This window comes from Crocodylus porosus, unplaced genomic scaffold (genome assembly GCF_001723895.1).
Source record: "Crocodylus porosus isolate Cpor-Errol unplaced genomic scaffold, CroPor_comp1, whole genome shotgun sequence".
In the NCBI taxonomy this organism is placed as follows: Eukaryota; Metazoa; Chordata; order Crocodylia; family Crocodylidae; genus Crocodylus; species Crocodylus porosus.
In genome coordinates this window covers 12,599,603-12,618,925 of record NW_017728943.1, presented here as the reverse complement: position 1 = coordinate 12,618,925, position 19,323 = coordinate 12,599,603, and positions in this window count along the sequence as shown.

Here is a 19,323-nt window from a genome sequence, read left to right as displayed (position 1 = left end):
CGCGGGCGGGGTGGGCTGCAGTGCGGCCGGCGCGCGGCGGCGGGGCTGGTGGGCTTGGGCGCTGCCCTTTGTCCGCGCTGCTACTACTGCTGCCGCTGTGCCGCCGCCCGACGCTGCGCAACGGCCGCAAGCGGACTCCGAGAATGCCGAGCCGAGCACAGCGCGTACCCACCCGGCCCCTCACGGAAACAGCCGAGTGACCTCGGAGCCCATCCCGCCGCTTCGGAACCAATGGGGGAGCCTCAGCGGAAACGGCCGAACGCTTCGGAACCAATCGCATGCGAGAGGCGGAACTGGACGAAGCGGCTCGGAGCCCAAGGCCGGCCCAATGGCAAAAGGCTGCCGCCGCCCTAGCAGCTTGGATCGGAGAGCCAATAGTGAAGGGACTTCTCTTCCGGGCGTTTCCGAAGATGGGCGAAGAGGAAAAGCCAATCAGATGCTGCTTTACTCCTATTTCCCGGGTTCAGAAGGCTTCCACCTGATACTAGGGGGAGGTGCAGAGCTACGGAGGCCGCGATTGGCTACCTTTCGCCACTGTGATTGGCCGAGGAGGATGAGGCGGCCTGAAGACGCCAGCCAGCCGCCTGTTCTGTGCCTATCTTCAGCCGCAACCTGGCTGCAAAACGCGTTCCTATTGGAGGGGCGGAGCCGGGCCGTAGCCGGCGTCCTGTGGGGGTGGAAAAGGAATCCGGCCCATTCATTGCCGTGGGGGAGGGAACGTTGCCTGCGTCATCCTGCCCCCTTCCCCCCACCCTCCCCGTGACCTTAAGAGGCTTGCGGGGAGAGGCAGGGTGCGTGCGCTCCAGGCCGGGGGGGGGCAAGGTGCCCCACCCCAAACGCGGCCATGGAGGGGGCGGTGTTTCCCCCAGCCCCACCCAGGGCAGGTTGGATTTTGCCTCAGCCAGCCTTGTCCTCAGTGCTGCCTGTGACCTTGTCTGGGGTAGCATGGTGCCCCAAGGCTCCTTGTCGCGGACTTTGACCTTCCCCCCCTCTGCCGAGGAGGAGAGAAATAATATACATATTTTTGCCCATAATTACAAAATCCAGCTTGGGCCCTGCCACCTGTGCCCTTCAACAGTTGGGGTGTGAGGGCCACAGGCAGCAAGGCCCTGGGTGTGGAGTGACAGCTTGCCGAGCCTTGCCATCAGATCTGCTTTCGTCCACATCGTTCTCTTCCCACAGTATTGGTGGTTTCAGGTAGAGGGGCCTTATGTTTGCCCCTGCCTTCAAGGAACCTTGAGTCACCTGGAGCAGGGCAGGACCAGGCTGACAGGGATTAGGAAAAATTCAAAATATCCTGAAAATAGGTTTTTATGAGTTAAAGTGTCCAAGGCTACGTAATCCCCTTGGAAAGGTATGAATCCCACCTGTGATCAATTTCTAATTCTCCTAAGTCATAAAATACCAGGCTTTAAACCTGTTACTGCAACTGTGCTGAATACTGCTTTCCCTGGGTGGTAGGTAATTTGGGTCTGGATTTATTTGCTTTCAGGTTATTTTTCAATAAAAAACCCATCATGAGCATTTGAAGCAGCCAGTAGCATATGTTTGGAAATCTGGCAGAAGCCCAGGAATTACTGGACAGAGGGGATATGAGAGGTGGTAAAACGTGTGGGGGGCGAGTTGCAGAACCACATGGCACCACACAGGTCCTGATCCATAAACCTGTTAGTACCTTTGGCTTATACTTGGCCAAAGGTACTAACAGCTCTATTCCAAAGGAGAAAGTTCACTCAAACCAGTCTGGTTCAGCAGTTTGCTCACTCCTGTGCAATCTAGCCAAGGATGCTATAAGTTATCTAGACTCTCCAGTAAATGACCAATGTCTTTACCTAGACCTAGGAACCAGAGAGAATTCATGAGATCTCATAAATAAGGGCTGGAAGGAACCTCATGAAATCATCTCCACCCCCCTGCTCAAGGAAGGCTTATTCCCAGCTAACCTATCCCAGCTAAATGGCTGTCTAACCTGTGCTTGAAAGTTTCCAGGGATGGAGATTCCACAACTTCTCTAGGTAGCTTGTTCCAATGTATGACCACCATCATAGTCAGCAGGTTCCTCCTGACCTCCAAACTAAATTTCCTTGGTTACAGGTTGAGGCTGTTTCTGTGGCCCATCCACTATGGCCACAGAGAATATCTCCATCCTCTCTAACTACCCTTCTGGTAGTTGGAAACTCTTATCAAATCCTTCCTCAGTCTTCTCTTTTTAGACAAAAAAATCCTAGTTCTGTCTCGACCATACATAGAAACAACACCACTACAGAAAAGCTGAAAGGTTGATGCTTTTAGTGCATGTTGTTACAAAGACAGTGCAGGAAGGAGATCTTGGAACTCTAGGTTTTTAGTAGTAGTGCAGCTATTAGCATAACTAGGATGAGGTGACTAAGACAGCTACCCTAGGCACCAACTTGAGAGGGGGGTATGGAAAAAAACTGCCACTGAAGCTGCGTAAGTCACATTGGCAGAATGGCAGCAGTCGGAAGTCACCACTGCCCCAGGTGCCCAGCTGCATTGTTACACCTGTGCACCATCCTAAAATCTCAGCAGTAGAGCAGAAGTGCCTCCCATGCCCATCACCCAAACCTCTTCTTTAAGAAAAAGCTTTCCTAAAAAACCCCCAACACCCCTGCTATTCAGAGCTCAGCCATCCCAGAGCCCCCAGCTAGAAATTCACACTTTCCTGTCCCCTCTCAGTAGGACCAGATATAGGCTGCAGATTGGTTTGGATCTCTCAAAAACATGGTTGTTTAAAACTAGGAATATGAAAGCCTTATACTCACACACCATATGTTGCTAGTTGGCAAAGAGACAATCTAAAAATTGTTTGCTCTAATCTCTGTGAACTACAGTAACATTGCTTGTTACTTGTAACAACAGGAAATAATACAAAAAAATCATACTGACCTGAGATATTTAAGTTGATTGTATCCATTTTAAACATGTCCCCTTAAACACTTTATTATAAGTTTATTGTCTTATAATAATTGAAGCATCAGCCTCACTGACCTATGAAATTTAAGACCTTAAAAACTCTTTCTCTTGCTTATTCCAAATTGCAGTGCTATCCACCTATCAGAAACCCCAGCCCCTCTTTCCTTCCCAAACTAACTTGTACTGAATTCAAACATTTTTATCCATTTCAACACTATTTATGCCACATCAGGCAACTACATGCAAAATACTTATTACAAAAATAGCCTGGTTACTTTCCCCAAGCCCATCGTGCCTAAATCTGACCCATAACTGAGCTATACCCTCTCCAAAGCCAATATGCTGTAATAATAGCCCCAGCCATTCAAATTTCTGAAGTCCACTCTAACTTTTGGGGCATTATCGTTGATTTTTTTATTAATGGAGTATTAAAGGACTGGATGGGTGTTAGGCATCTTCAGTTTCTGTTCCAAATACTTGCAGCATAGATTATTTCCACTGTTAAAATTCCTACTACAACACAATAATCCCATATTCATTTTAGATCTCCCTAACAACAAAAATCAATTCTGGAAATTTTGAGTGAGCTAATTATTGTTTATGGTTGAACACTTTATATTGATAACACAGTACTGCCAACTCCATTGTGCCAAAAATCATGAGGCGAACTCTTAAAAAATCAAGAGATTGGCATGCCATTTTTTAAGTATGTGTATGGGGGACATTATTTGTGAGGTGTGGGGGGGCTGTGGGTGTGTGTGTGAGGTTTGGAGCCTGGGGAAGGAGGATCCCCTCACACCCTGGCAGGATGTGAGGTACTGTGGATCAGGAGTGAGAGAGGCAGCAGCAGGGCTGGAGTGGCTGTAGCTTGGGAGCAAGGGGCAGACGCATAGACAGACACAGACAGCACTCAGCTGGTAAGTGTGGGGGAGACAGATTGAGGCCACCCAGTGAGGAGGAAGTAAGGCAGAGGCTGGTGGGAATGGGGCCCTGGGGCAGGTTGTGTGGCAGGCAGCTCATCCAGAGCCACCGAGGGCAGGGAGTACAGCTCAGGTCCCCGCAGCAGTGTACACTCCCTTCCACAGATGTACCAATTGGGTCCTTTTTACATGCACCGGAAGGAAAATCCTGATATCTGAGGGTTGTATCCTGAGATTGCAAGTTAATTTGATTTGGAAATAAGGAGTCTCACGACTGTTTCATGAGAATTGGCATTACTGATAACATTGTAATGAATCTAAGGTTCTTTTTGTTCTCTTTACTTAACAAAACAACATGATATTGGAACCTGAAAGCCACACATAACAAGTCGTTTTAAAAGCAAGAATAGTTAGGAGATGTAAGCCATTCATATTTTTCCAAATGTAAACATAAAGGACTCATTTATAAATGAAAATATTTAAATTAAAGATGTTTCATTTCATTCAAGCTCTCAGAAAAGCCTGTAACATCTGCAGATTTGGAAGATATTATTTAAGTTAAAGTGTTATCACTCTAAAATGCCATAAGGTGGCACTGAATTGAAAACTGGTGTGTGGTGGGGGGAGGATCTAGATAGATTAAGCTTTTAAACTCACATGCACACTGAACTAACTGTTCTACTTCTGTTTGCATTCAGGGTTGTTGGAAGTTTCCTGCTCTTTCTTAATCCTTGGCTGCTTCTCTTTGTGGCTTCCAACCTAGCAAGAAAAGTTGCTGCTGCCATTGTTAGTGTCAATGTTTATCTACCATGTAGTGTTACGGACTTTTCTAGTCATATGAGGAGGACAAAGGGGCATGCTTGATGCCTTGATTAAAAGCATAAGAAAGATAGTCATTCAAGGTGCATTAGCTATTGACAGGGATGAATCCAGGAAGGTACTGTTGACCTCCACTTTGTTTCCTGCTCCACTCAGACTTTAAAACCAACTGCTTGGGAGGGGCAGCAGCATTTCTGCTCAGGCACCACTGATTGACTTCATGACTCCTTCCCTAATTAATTCTCTCAACTTCACAGGTGTTAAAGACCCTCCCTCCTTTTTGATGGTCTCATGTACCAGGATTCAAACTATCCTTTCTTCTGAAAGTTTGCTGTCTGTTAGATATTCCTGGTAATGTCTCATCTATTTCAAAGCCCTGCAGATTGTTTTTCGCTCTAGCTAAAAACCTTAAATCAGGTATAATAATATTAACTCAGGTATAAAAGTGACTGGCAGTAAAGTATTGGAGACACTGTCAAGATGGTCAAAAAGAGCAGATTATTTTATGAGACTGAATAAGACAGGTACATTTAACTATAACAACTATGGGACTAATGAAACAATATCTTTTCACTACTGCTTGGTATGTATAATTTAGCAAACTAGTACACATTCCAGTAAAGTTACCTTTGTTTTTGTTTTGAACTTGAACTGAATAATGTAGCACTAGGCCCCTAACACATATTAGTAAAGTTTCTAGTTTCTCTTTATCTGGAGAAAAATATGTTGTGCTATATGTGATGATGTGTCACACCCTCTGCACCTCAGTTTTCAAAATCCTAGGTCCTCCCATAGCTGTTGAAGATAAATTCCAATACATAGGTGGAACAAAATGGTGGTAACAAGTCTTGTGCCAGAGCCCATGATTACAGTTAAGTTAAAATACCGTTTTTTTTTAATGAAGTGAAAAGAAACTCACAGATTCTGATCATAGCAGAAAAAAAATTACTGATCAGCCCAGGAATTGGTGTTAAGAAGCTAAATCCCAAGAAGTGGTTTTAATACTTGCCCTGCAACAAAAGCCAAATGGCTCCTCGTTTAGGGAGGCCAAATGCTGACACTACTTTTTCCCAAGCTGCAAACAGAAGCTTTAATCCTAAAACCTCCATGTTTTGCAAAATATCACAATGAAAGGATTGCTTCACAGTCCAGTTGACCTTGTGCCTACCTGGACTTTTGGTCATTGCAGCCAGCTTGTGCAGGACTATAGAGAAATCTGTTGAGAAAAGTAGGCTCAAGGGGTCAGAATAGTTTCAGGTGAGGGCTATTTGTCAGTATTCTCTAAAGAAGTGGGGACAGCATATAAAAACTTGGTAGAAAATTGCAAATATTGATAACCCTATGAGCTGACAAACACATCCACGTACAGAGTTACCCACTAGTAATACAGCCTGGACAGATTTCAAGATGTTCTTAACTGTTCATCATGGCCCCTGAAAAAGTTGTCACTTGTCACATTCTCTGTCCTGGGAAAATGTAGTTCAGTTTGGCGGCATTTCTTACTCTGATGTTTGTCTGATCATACCTTTTGTGAGGAATGTATGGCTTTTTCTCTGAGACTCTGATCTATTATACTGCATGGATCTTCTGACAAGTCTCCCAGCTGCTTATTTTACAGTGAGCAAAGCAGATGGCCCCTAGCCTGCCTCTGAGATGCTTGGCCCTAGAAATTCTGGAGTGGCTAAATCTAGAAAAGAATCGGGCTGCAATATGCATATTCATTTCCTTCACATTAGTTTCAGCCAAGCAGCCTGAGTCAGGCGTCTGTTTGCTTTCCATTTATATTCTCTGATCCCATCAGCAATTCTGGTTGCTTCCGTAAAATAGAAAGCAAAGAGCAGATTAATCATTCTTGCAGTGAGGAAGTTGAGTTTGTTCATGCTCTCTATCATGAACATTGTTGAAACAGCCTGCAAAACCATGATATTTGTCCTGCTGGGTGTTGGTGAAACTTTCTAGAAATAAGGAACTGAGCTCCAGGGAAGAGCATTCTCAGTTGTGTGTCTCCCATCATCCAGCTGAAGAGAGCTGGATGATACCATGAGCAGCTGGGCTGGCCAGGACCATGTTTTGTCCATTGTACATCGTACTTATTTAAACTTAAAGAAACAACATGGGCACTTTGTACACATGATGGGGGTTTAGTCTTCTATGCCCCCTACATTGAAATGGTAGGTTTTTAATTGGCAGACAAGATGCTGAAGGCAGAAGTGGAAAGGGGCCCAATCTCTTTTTTCTGCAAAGCCTACCTGCCTCTCCCGTGGCTGGGGGATGAGCTAGTAGCTGCAACACATCATTGCAAACTAAATTACGTCAGGATGTAGTTTAGTTTGCAACAATGCAAACTCATCTAAACCCCCCCCAGACTAGTGCACATGTATTGTGTGATGCCATTAAGCCACATAAAGTGACATTTTTGTCACGTGTACAAATGCCAACAGTGTGTATAACTAGAGAGCCCTTAATTACTATAGGCTGGCTGACTAGACAGCTGGTAGGGGAAAAATGGGCAGGGGCTGAACATTCCAAGTATGGCCGAACAGTTACATTGTTTATACCTTGTTATATATTGGATAACTATGACAGGGGTAGGCAATGTTTTTTGGCTGAAGTCCCAAAAAACCCACAATGTCTACCTTGGAAAGTGCCTGAGTGCCGATAAGCCAGAGCCCGGAACAGCAGCTGTTCGCAGCCCCCCGGCTGCAGCCGGCCCACGGAGCCCGGTCTGCTTGCAGCAGGGCTTGCAGCCTCCCAGCCACCTGCTGGGAGCATCCTGGGCTCTGTGGCTGGCAGCAGCTGCTTAGAGCCCAGGCTGGCGGTGGTGTGCCAAGCAAAATGGCCTTGTGTTGCCATGCTTGGCACACATGCCGGGGGTTACTGACCCCTGAACTATAGAAACCAATTTTTTATACAATCACTAAAATCACCGGATACCACATATACCCATGCAAGTGTATCCCATTTCACTATTTTAGTATGTGTAGTGAGTTGTTCCCTTATTGTTGAACCTTTCTTCAAACCCATCTCCCTGGGAGATACGTTACTTACTTTATCATCTTCCAGAAAAAAAAATTGTAAGGGCCTTCCAACTCCTTATTACATTTGAGCATTCTAACAGAGAGCCTGGTATTATTTTTCAGGAAAGAAGAGAAAGGAGGGAAACCTAATCAGAAGCACAGACATTGTTAAAATAAGGAGAAGAGGAGAGAAAGAAGAGGAAACCCTAAATGAACCAAGTTTTTGCTGAAGCCTTAGCAAAGGACCTCTAGTCTATCCAGCAGAAGAGGTGGAAACTCTCAGAGCTTTTGCCTGCAATGATGCCCACCTGCTTCCAGACTTTATCTGTCTCCCAAAACCTTCCCCCGCAATTCCCCTTCTTTTCTATGCTTCATTCAAAATATATAACATCTTATAAGCTTAATAAGCCTGTGTTAAATCGGGAAAAGGAACTCTCCCAGACAGCAAGTTACTTCTAGCAACACTGTAACTTAAGGATTCAGGATCTGTAACCTCTGCAGCCTGGCTTGGCAAGAGCTGTATCTCTGTCCCTCTTTTGATTTATTTGAGGCAGCCATGAGCCTTGCAGCAGTGATGGCTGAGGTCCCACCGAAGTACTGCCATTTTGTTAGCAATTCTGTCCATCTGAGCTCTTCTAAACCTGGGCTGCAGCCAGAAGCCAGAGATGAATCAGGGTCCTCCCTGCAGGATACTGTTAAAGTCAGTGAAGCAGAACACTACTACCAGGCTGGCTTTCGTTGGCAGGAGTTTTCTCTTCCTCCAATTAGAGGTAACTGTAAGGGCTTGGCTTCACTGGGAGCTTCTCAAAATAGCCAGGGATAGAAACCTATATCCCTCCTGAGTAATGGCACCTGCTTAGAACCTACTTGGGCCTTGAAGCCTCCATACCATTTAAGAAAAACTGCTATGTCTCAAAGCCTTGGCTTGAGACAGAAGAGCAAAACAGCTAAACACCCAGGCCATATGGAGTTGCGAGGGAAATTTTTCATCTCCCCTGCTAGTAGTTTCATTCTCTGATTCAGAGTGGGCTTTCTGAACTTCATGCCAATGTAGAGGCACCCGCCCCAACTGCCTGCCTCTGAATGGGGCTGTGCACTTTGGCCACCGGGACAAAAGGTGCCAACGGTGCAGCTATGCGGCATAGACCCTCCCCCATGTGCTGTGCAGCTGCAAGCCGCACACCAGAGCCTGGCAGCTCCGCCACAATGCTGTCCAGGACCACCTGGCGAGGGCCATCCCGGCTGCAGCAGGGGAGATCTCCGTGAACCACACTGTCCCGGGCTGTGAGAGCCAGATGTGACCTGACATAGTCATCACCAATGAAGAGGCCAAGAAGGTCATGATCATGGATGTCACCATCCCCTTCAAGAACCGGCACCAGGCTTTCACCGACGCCTGGGCTTGCAAGCGGGAGAAGTACACCCCGCTGGCCGACACCCTGAGGAGCCACAGCTATGATGTGATGGTCGACGCGCTCATCGTGGGAATGGTCGGAGCCTGGGACCCCAGCAACGAGAGTGTCCTGCATGCCTGCCGCATCTCCAGCTGCTACGCCAAGATGATGCGCTGCCTTATCGTGTCTGACACCATCCGTTGGTCCCGTGACATCTACGTGGAACACATCACGGGCCACTGCCAGTACTCCGACCCCACCAGACAAGCCGTCACTGGACCGGACCTGGAGGGGACCGCCTGAACCACCACCACCAACAACCTCTCCACCCCACCCCCCCTGTGCCAGATGGCCCTTCACTTCACTTCGAGGATTCTTCAACCATGGGCAACTCTGCTCCACCTGAAGAGGACCCCTGCGATGAGACTTTATATGGACTGAGGCACTTCCTTTGAACCACTTCCTCCACCATTGCAGACCATTGTAACGGGTTTATGTGTGTCTATCTCCTTTCTTTCTCAGCATTGGAAACCCCCTCCCTCCCCTTCCCCCTCTCCTCCATTCTCCACCCCAGGCTTAGTTGGCTAACATTGTATCTCCTGTAACCTAGTTGTGTTCCCCTCCTCACCCCGATCCCTCTATTGTTAGTCCCTCACTGGGGGCGATCTGTATTTCCCTATCGGCTTTGTCATTTTTTTGGATTCCCAATCCTAAACATTTACTAATAAAAGTCTATGGGAGCTCAGACAGGCCTGCTTAGATATAGGATTCTTCTTCACTTCCTCCTTTTTCTGTGTTAACTACACTTACTATTCCCATCCCACAAGGAAGATAAGAGGCTTCATTAAGGTCAGTAAAGCTGTTCAAAAAGACATTAGCATGTAAATGGTAGGTGCTAGACACCTGCAGGGTGACAGAAGCAATGTAACAATTGATTCACTTGCTGAGGGATATCCTCTCAATGACAAAAAGTGTATCCTTGCCTGTAATGCTCCCTGTACAAAGAAATGGCCATAGAGATTCACCTGGTGGAAAAGATACTTCAGCCCCTGCTGTCATGGTTTACTTTTATACCAAAGCAATGAGTCCCCCTGAACAGTAGTCCTGATGCAGGAAAAGGGAAAGAGAAAACTTAAAGAGATGCTTGGCCTCTGTAAGCTGAAATGCCAAGCATAATGGACCCAGGTCTACAATCCACAGATACAATTACTCTATAAATCACCCACAAATACACTTTGCTGTAAAGGCCAATGACAGAATAATGCTGTAGAGACCTAACTCTTCTCTCTCTCTCTCTCTCTCTCTCTCCCTCTCGTGACTATTCCAGGCACATTGCTAGGGGAGGGAGTGAATTGCAAGAGCAAAGCTCATCCAATTCAGGATGCAAGTAGACTGGTGCTTCCCATTGGCATTAAACTTAGCTGCAGTTTGTTTTAGCACAAGTCAAACATAATAGAAGGGGCAGAGTACGATGAAGCAGGCAAAAGCAGTCATCACATGCATTCAGTTTGTGCCAAGCAGCTGGTTTTGCCACCTCTGCCTACAGCTGTTTGCTCATCACCATTGTGTGCTACTTCCTCTAGCTCTGGATGGTGTACATTTGGATTGCAAATGGTCAGCATTTTGAGCATATCTCTTGTAGCCATCTGGCATTAAAAGCTGCTGCTGCTGCCTTGGGAAGAAGGAAAGCTGCCTGTAAATGGACTTTTTCTCACCCATTTTCCCTAGCATCCAAAAGGAACACAAGTAAGATATTACCTAAATACATGCATGTGGCAAGAAGAGGTCTGTACCTGCAAAGTGTAACATCAGGAATGTGGAACAGAGAGGCAGAGATGAAAGGCCATCACTCAGAATTTAGGGCCCAAGCGCTGGATGTTCCAACATCCTTTCCCATAAAGATCTTGCTGGCTGGATGACCTGGAAGAACCTTATTCAACGAGTACAGCAGAGGAAGCTTTTACATTTGATTAGAGTCACGGTCCATGCTGGCTTTGCTGCTGTCAATTTGAATGAGCAAGAAGTCTTCCCATAAGGTAAGCCTTGGGACAGGGGAGAAGGACTTCTCTACTTAAAGAACAAGACAAAGACAAAGCACCTTTAAAACAAATTTCTTGTTCTTCCAACAGATATAGATATATAGATATATCTATTGATGGATGGTTATGAAAGGGATTTGAAAACTCTCACATTTCATTCATAACATCTTATAACTATGATTATTCAAATTAACTGCTCAGGATGCATGTAATGGAAATTGACTTGAGAACAGAAGCCTTTCTCCATTTCTTTCTAATAAGTACAGTGAACAGCCCTTGGTGTACAGTGCATTTCTTTATTTGGTTGATGGTTGGCTGTACTTGTCTTATTACCTAGCATGATAACATCACTTCCTTACCACTCCAAGGTGGCTCATATGCCTAATCTTCCCACACCCTACAAGCAAATCAGCAATAGTAGAGGCAAAGCTGAAACTGAATAGACAATAACCGTTTTTTGCTTTAAGTCCTTCATGCTGCGTAGCACATGGAACCTAAAAGGAGGCATCTTCACCTTTTGGTCAACTACTTTTCTTTCTAACATCAAACCTCCTCATCAAATTATTTCAGTTTTCTCTCTGCTGTGTTCCATGTTTTTCTGGGCTGCCCTCTTTTCTTTCTCCTAGTAGGTTCCCAAAATATTGACTGTTCAGTTATATCATAGAAAAGTAGGGCTGGAAGGGCTCTCAGGAGGTCATCTTCAAGAGGAGACTGGATGGTCACCTTGCTGGGGTCACCAGCCCCCAGTTGTCTTTCCTGCTTGGTGCAGGGGGCTGAACCCGATTTGGGCAGTTGTGGGCAGTTGCCACTGATGCTGCCAGTAACATCTGCAGGCAGTCACCAATCACCACTCAGTGTTCGCCACCCCCCCACCGCTGACACTGTCATGGCCACCTGCAGGCAGTCCTCACTCAGCCCACCCTCACTGCCGACATTACTGTGGCTGCCTCTGGGCGGTCCCCACTTGCCACTGCCACACCTCCACCGCTACCACCACCTCCACCGCCTGCAGGTGATCACCGTGCTCCCCCAGCCTCAGGAGGCACAAGGTGTTCATGCTTCCAAGGTCCCTTCCAGCCAGGGCCAGCCCACAATTTTTTTGGGGCCCCCTTCAAGAAATAGTTTTGAAGCCCCCGACACAAAGAAGCTGGAGGCAGCAGGGAAGGTGGGTGGCAGGCAGGAGAAGAAGCCGGCAGCAGCGGCAGGCGGGTGGTGAGCGGTTGGACATGAAGTCAGCATCGGCTGCACAAAGGGGAGGGGGATGGAAAGCAGCCAGACAAAGGGGACCGTTGGCTGTGGGGCCTCCTGCGGCCGCAGGTTTGGCAGGATAACGGGCTGGCCCTGCTTCCAGCCTTACAATCTATAAATCTATTAATCTAGTCCAACCCCTACTTAAGGCCGGATCATCCCCAGCCATACAAGTCAAGCTTTTGTCCAACCTGATGTTAAAAGCTTCTAAGGATGGTGATTCCACAAATCCCCAAGGTAGCCTGCCCCAATGCTTGACCACCCACATAGTCAGAAAGTTCCTCCTGATCTGCAGACTAAATTTCCCTTGATGCAGTTTAAGACTGTTACTTCTAGCCCTCTCCCTTCCAGCCACAGAAAACATTCAACCACCATCTTCTTTACAAACACTCTTCAGGTATTTGAAAACTGTTTCCATAATCCCACGTCTTCTCTTTTTCAGACTAAAAAATCCCAGTTCTTCCAACCTTTCCTTCATTGCCAAGTCATCCCATGGCCTGTTAACTTCTATCTTCTCTCTTTGATTCCACGGTAATGTTACTTTGCCTGGTCCTCTCATTTCTGTTTTTGTGATATCTGTTTGAATCATAACACTGGCAGGATTCCTCTGAAGCAGGCCCATAAGTGCACAGAAATGAAGGGGATAAGGAGGACAGGTTGTTTCAAACAAATATGGCATTTTTATGTCTGCAGTTCTTGCAAAGGATCCTTAGAAATACAGTGTGGCAGCAGCAAACTCTTATGCCTTTTTTAGTAAAGGTTTGTGTGACCCACTCTTTAACAGAGTGTTATAATATGTATATATTTATATATAAAAATAACTTAGCTGCATTTAAAAAAATACCAATATGGCGGTGACATTTTGAATGTAAAGATATAACACTTCTGTTTTCCTAGTCTCAAAATGCAAGCTGTAGCAGGCTGGCTGGCAAAGGCTAACAGCAGACTGCATGCACACTCTAGGCTTGCGGAGGACTACAGCCAGCTGCAGGCAGTCAGGAGTGACTGCAGGCTGCCTACGAAAAATGCACTACATGCAGAGGATGATTAGCTTGCCACAGGAAGTTAAAGGCTCCTAGGGATAGGAGCCAGGGGGTGGTGGCAGAGCTGAGTCAAACTTTCTCAGGGTTTGGCAAAAGACCCAGGACTGCAAGTCTGGAGGCAGCAGCACCATAAGGCCAGGAGAGGGAACTCACATAGAAGAGAGAAGAAAGACTGAACTGTTGCATTGAGGGAGGAGCATGAAGCCAGCAGCACCTGCCTGGGGTCTGGGAAGAGATCTCAGAACCTCCAGTTGCCCTTTATGGACTGTGTTTATGGGTGTATTTTGAAGACTAGTTTATGTTGATTCCTGCGCAGCAAGGGTGCCCAGGAATAAATGTATGGTTTGAGACTTAAGTTGACTGGTTGAGCTAAGCATTAACACCGAACCTGCTACACAAGCACAGAATATTCAAACAACAGGAAAAGCAGCAGATTCAAAACCAGTTAAAAGAAATTTTTTTTTTATCTAACACCTCACTGGATAGTGAAACCTATTGGTAAGGGAGGTCACTGAGATTGACTTGGTACAATTCAAAGAGGGATTAGACATCCCTACAGATAGCAGGGATTTCTGGAGTTACATTTCAAACCCCCGCCTCTGAGAGAACCTCCTGTTTCAGATTAGAAGCCATATTGCAAGAGGGAGAGGGTTTAAGACCATATCCACCAGGTGAAGAATTTCTTATACCTTCCTCTGAAGCAGCTGCTCGTGGCCAGATCTGCCCAAGTCTAGCAATTCCTATGTTCCTATTTATTGTCAGCTTTAAAATATTTAACAACTCTATTTTTCTATTAGACACCAAGACATGAACAGGCTAACCCAGGGCAAGTCAAGCTATCTCAACTGGGGGCGGGAAGACAAGCTGTCTCAATGGGGGGTGGGAAGAAGCTATGAACACCTGAAACAGTCCTTAGAAGTAATATAGCTCTACCCCTAATAGTGACCAACTTACTCCAAGCGAAAGCAGGGACAGTTGTCTCACTCTTCCCAATGTCCATCCGCCTGTTTGGCATACCACAGCTGCATGGTACCAATCACTTGAGGTGAACACCTCAAGCTTCACTTCTCCATTCATACACTCATAGCTCTAGCACAGTGATTCTCAACTAGGGCATCATGCAAACACCTATGCATGATTCACAAGATAAACCTGGAGATTTCATATAGGAATCCATAGTGTCAGAAACATTCTGACCTGTGGTGGTCGCCAAGTTCTTTGCAAGAGCAGAATTACTCTATTATTTTTCTGTAGTCAATAAAAGAGAAAAAGGTAACAGCTGGCATTTTCCAAACATGCCTTGAATCTGAAAAGATTAAGAATCACCGTCCTATCCTGTAACAACAATTGTTTAGGCAGAGATTCATACTTCTGTACAGTGTTAGCAAGCTGCCAAGTCAGGGAAAAATCTGACTCAGCAGAGCACTCTGACCAGTTCTGCACTTTGGATTATACAGAACTATTTTGTACTTGTTCAACATCTTGTACCCTAAAACAGCTCACTATGTAGTATTACAATTTAAAAACAAATCTTTGCATTAAAAAGTAATCAAGGCCGCGAAGTCTAGTCTCAGATGTTGAGAAACACCAGAGCTGAAACAGTATCTGCAAATTTAAATTTGCCTTAATTGCATGATCATGTTGTTTTTTTCTCCCCTTCTTCCTTGCTCCTTTCTTGCCTAGTAGCTCTTCATTAGTTTCAGCAGGAGGAGTTAGAAGACTTGCTGGCCAGGGTGATTTTCAAATTGGGTGGGTAGGAGAGAATAGGGGGGGGATGGGGACATAGGAGAAGGACCATGTTTTAGCCTCATTGTTCAGGTTTTAATTACTGCACACTAAACACATGCTTCTCAGGGTTTTCTACAGTCCTCATCACTACAAATGTTTGTAGTGTCAAATGTTAAACATTCTGTGAGATGAGGTGGTATTATCATCCTTGTTTTCTAGATGGGGAACCAAGACTCAGAAATCAAGGCTAAAACACAAAGGATGTCCATTCCTTTTGAATTTCCAGTTGGAGGGACCTGGGTCCCCTAGTGTGTGCAGCACTTTGTATACTCCAACACAGTTCCCAGCAACTTCAACTGCAGTGATAAGTATTCAACACCTCTGAAAACCAGGCCACAGCTCATTGACTTGGGCACCCTGAAAATTAGAGTTAGTGACAGCCTATAAGAAGGTTTGTTGAACAGGGCTGCCCAGCAGAGGCAGGGACAGAATTCAGTGTTCCAGGGCAGCATCCAGGCGATTTAACTGTCAGCCTCTCCTCTCTCTTCCTGCACACTTTCTTCTTTCTGCTACGAACAGAGCAAAGGTCCTACAGACAGCATTGTCCCTCACTACAGAGTCCTGCGTCTGTTCTCTGCACTAGAGGAGGCAGGTGTGCAATGAAAAAACCCAATAATATACAATCACACAATTAAGGCTCCCCCAGGCTGCAGATACATTAGTCACACTAAGCTTGCATAGGCTAAGTGCACACTGAGCTTGCACAGGCAGACTTAAACCTGGATCTCTCTAACTTTTGAGGGCTTAGTTTTGTAACAGAAAACACCCCTATTTGCTGAATGGGGGAACAAGCAGATTGAGGGACCTTTGGTTCCATTCCTTTCTTCCTGCTTCCCCCATCCCCCCTTCCACCTTGCTTCTGTCCTAGGACTCTCTCTTCCCCCAGAATGGTAATTTTTTTCCCATTGCTTGATTATTATTATCATTATCTCTGGTGAAGGAGGGCCCGATACTGAAGGTTCACCCAGGGCCACCAGGAGTCTAGGTGAAGTGCTGCTTGGGTCTTCCCTTCCCAGCACCAACTATACCCAAAGTCTTCTACCCCATCACTAGCTTTCAGTCCTAATCTCTCATCCCCCTTGTCATTCACCCCCTCCATAATTCCAGAGCCTTGTCAGATTGGTCTTCTTTCCCACCCCGTCCTCACTTCCTCCCTCTATTAGTTCACATTCCCAGTCTCCCCCTTTTCTCCCAGTTCATCCTCCTCTGACCTCAGCAGTCCTCCACCATTTCCCTCACTGACTCCCAGCCCCAGGCTCTCCCACAACCCCCATCCAGAGTTTCTCTCCCTCCCAGGCTCCCCAAGCAGCTTCATAAGCAACACTTCTTGGACACCAGCAGTGGCATAACTAGTCTGGGACAAACAAGACAATACCCACCCCCTTCCCTCTCAGGCACTGACTAGGGAAAAGGAGGAACCAGAAAGGAAGTAGTTGCTTGCCATCAGCCGCACAACTGCAATAATGATCGCAGCAGCCATTGGAAGTCACCCTACACTGATGGGTACCAGCAATTAACTCATGGTACTCATCCATTTCTAGTTACTCTACTGCCCTTGAGCACCAATTGCAGAAAGTGCTGAGTTTTGTCCTTGGAGCTTTAGGCTGGAGTATTCTCAGTCTCTGCTTAGGGACATGTTCAGTCTGATCAGGTTGTAGCCCCAGCAGGAACACTGGCATACCCCAGTCAAAATCCACAGCTTTCTCATCAGGCAACACCCAATGCTTCGGAAGAAGGCAAAAGAAAAAAACCCAACCCTGATGCATGTACCAGCAGGAAGGGAAAAAATTGCCTTCCTGGAACCATGAAGCAACTGTCATGCCAGGTCATAGGCAGACAGGTCTGGGGCTTACCTCAGTCAGGAAAAACAGCCAAGGTCTGAGGGGAGCATGCCAAGTCAGGGTATAGGGAAGCCAAGGAGCCAGAAGATCCACCTGAGGAACCAAATCAGAGATATAGAGGATCAGGCAGAGCACGGGCTCAGGAAGTGAGCTGGGTCAGGTACCAGGAAATCAAACCAGAATTGGATCAGGTATCCAAAGGGTCGGGTCAAACTCAGGGTCCATGGGCAAGCCAGGTCAGGCTGCCAGAGGGTCTGTCAGGATGCCAGTAGCAGCACAAGTCAAGGGTACAGCTGGTCACTCCAGTGGCAGGGAGTGCCTAGGCCCAGCTGTGTCCACCCCATGCTCTACTAAGAAGAAGACAGACCAGGGTGAGTGCCAGGTAGGCTGAAGCCCCAGGTTCAAGGCCACAGCAGCCAGCAAAGCCTGGGAAATGCCTGCAATTGAGCATAGGCCTAGCTACTCCTAAATCCTCCCTGTCCAGTGCTGATCCTTCTCTTTGTGAACACCTCCAAGGATGGACAATCCACAGCTGCCCTATGCAATTTATTCCCTCATGGACCCAACAGTGAAGTTTTTTGATGTCCCAACCAAACCCGCTTTGCTGCAACTTCAAGCCATTGGACCTTGTCCTGCTCTCTGCAGCTGGGAGAAAAGGTGTTTTCCCTTTTCTTTATGGGAGCTTTTCAGACATTGGGAGAGTGCTATCATGTCCCCTCTTAGGCATGTTTAGCTTGTGGAAAAGATGCTTATTTCCTTCAGCCTCTCCTCATATGGCTTGCCTTCCAAGCCTTTTATTATTTTTGTTGCCCGTTTCTGGTCTCTCTCTAACTTTTCCACATCCCTTTAAAAATCCAGAGCCCCCAGCTGAACACAATACTCTGTCAATCCCTTTAGGCAGCTGCAGCCACTCAGGCATTTCCTTTCCTCCCATGCTTCACAGGCAGGTTGCAAACCTGGAAAAATACTGAGGTTTTTATATGATGAAAGCCAGCCTCTCAACCGCTCCAAACATGTTATGGCAGCACAAAGTCATGACCTGTTCTTGCGTCTGCCACCCCTGCGGGTGTCTCATATATGACTGTGCATCAGAGCAGCCTGAACAGATCACAAAGGGAAATTATTTCATAAGCATCCTGTAAAAAAAAGAGACAGACACAGACACGCACACATGCACAAAACTGAATTGTTCAGGTTACATGGATGAAGACTGACATCTACTCTATAATGTCTAAACCCTATGCTCTGCTTCAAAAGGCAACCTTGTTTCAGAAAGTCCAGTTCTTGCAAGCAGTGTGAAACCTAGGCTCTCTCTCTCTCATACTTTAAGAGTGGTAGGTAGCTTCTTGGATCACAAGAGCTTGCCCAGCTCCATGAAATGCACAGGACCCCATCATGACCAGCCTAGAAGGATGTGTCCTGCTTTCGGGGCTTTGGGCATCTGCAGTCTGGGTTCTGACTGCAGAGTGAGTTTCTTCTCGGGAGACATGTTTTTTAAATACTTCATTAGACTCTTTCAGCTTGCTACTGGCATTGTTTTAATGCTGTTGCTGGCTACAAATCTTCCATTTACTTGTATGGTAGAAATCGTGAGCTTATACTACACATTACCTTTCTGAAAGGAGAAAGGAGTTACTCACTCTTTTTAGCCTCTGTAAGCAACCTACTAATTTGATCCAGGAGTCTGTTGTTGATCTCAGGTGAAGCATCTGAGACAGGGGGTATCACTATCCTCATAGTCCCTTGCATGATAGACTGAGGTTCAGAGAGATTGCAGTCCTTGCACCCCAGGGTTACAACAGCAAGACAGTAGCACAAAATTCTTGAGTCCCAGCTCCCTGATGGAACAATTAGATTTTGCTTCTTCCCTGTGCTGTTGCTATTGTAAGGGGCAAATTCTACCTCAGGTACTCACAGGTAGCTGTTATTAAATTTGTGGGAGCTGGGTACTCTGCATCACAGGGCAGAATTTGGCCAAAAGGGTTTATAATATGGCACTGCAGGTAACCAGGTAACATGCTGCTTATATGACTACACGAGACTGCAGAGCTGACAGCCTGAAGAACGTGCATATCAAGGAGGTGGAGTACTAGGCAATGTATCTGCAAGGTAGTGTGGAGAATGGATTAAAAGGCAGGAGCATACTTGATGTATTTTTATTATTGGTATGAAAAAGTATTGTAGTGGGGATAAAATAAGCTGATATTTATGACAACATGATCCACCACAGAGAGAAATCTGTCAGGACAAAATTAGCCTCTATCCAGCACCTTTGTCATT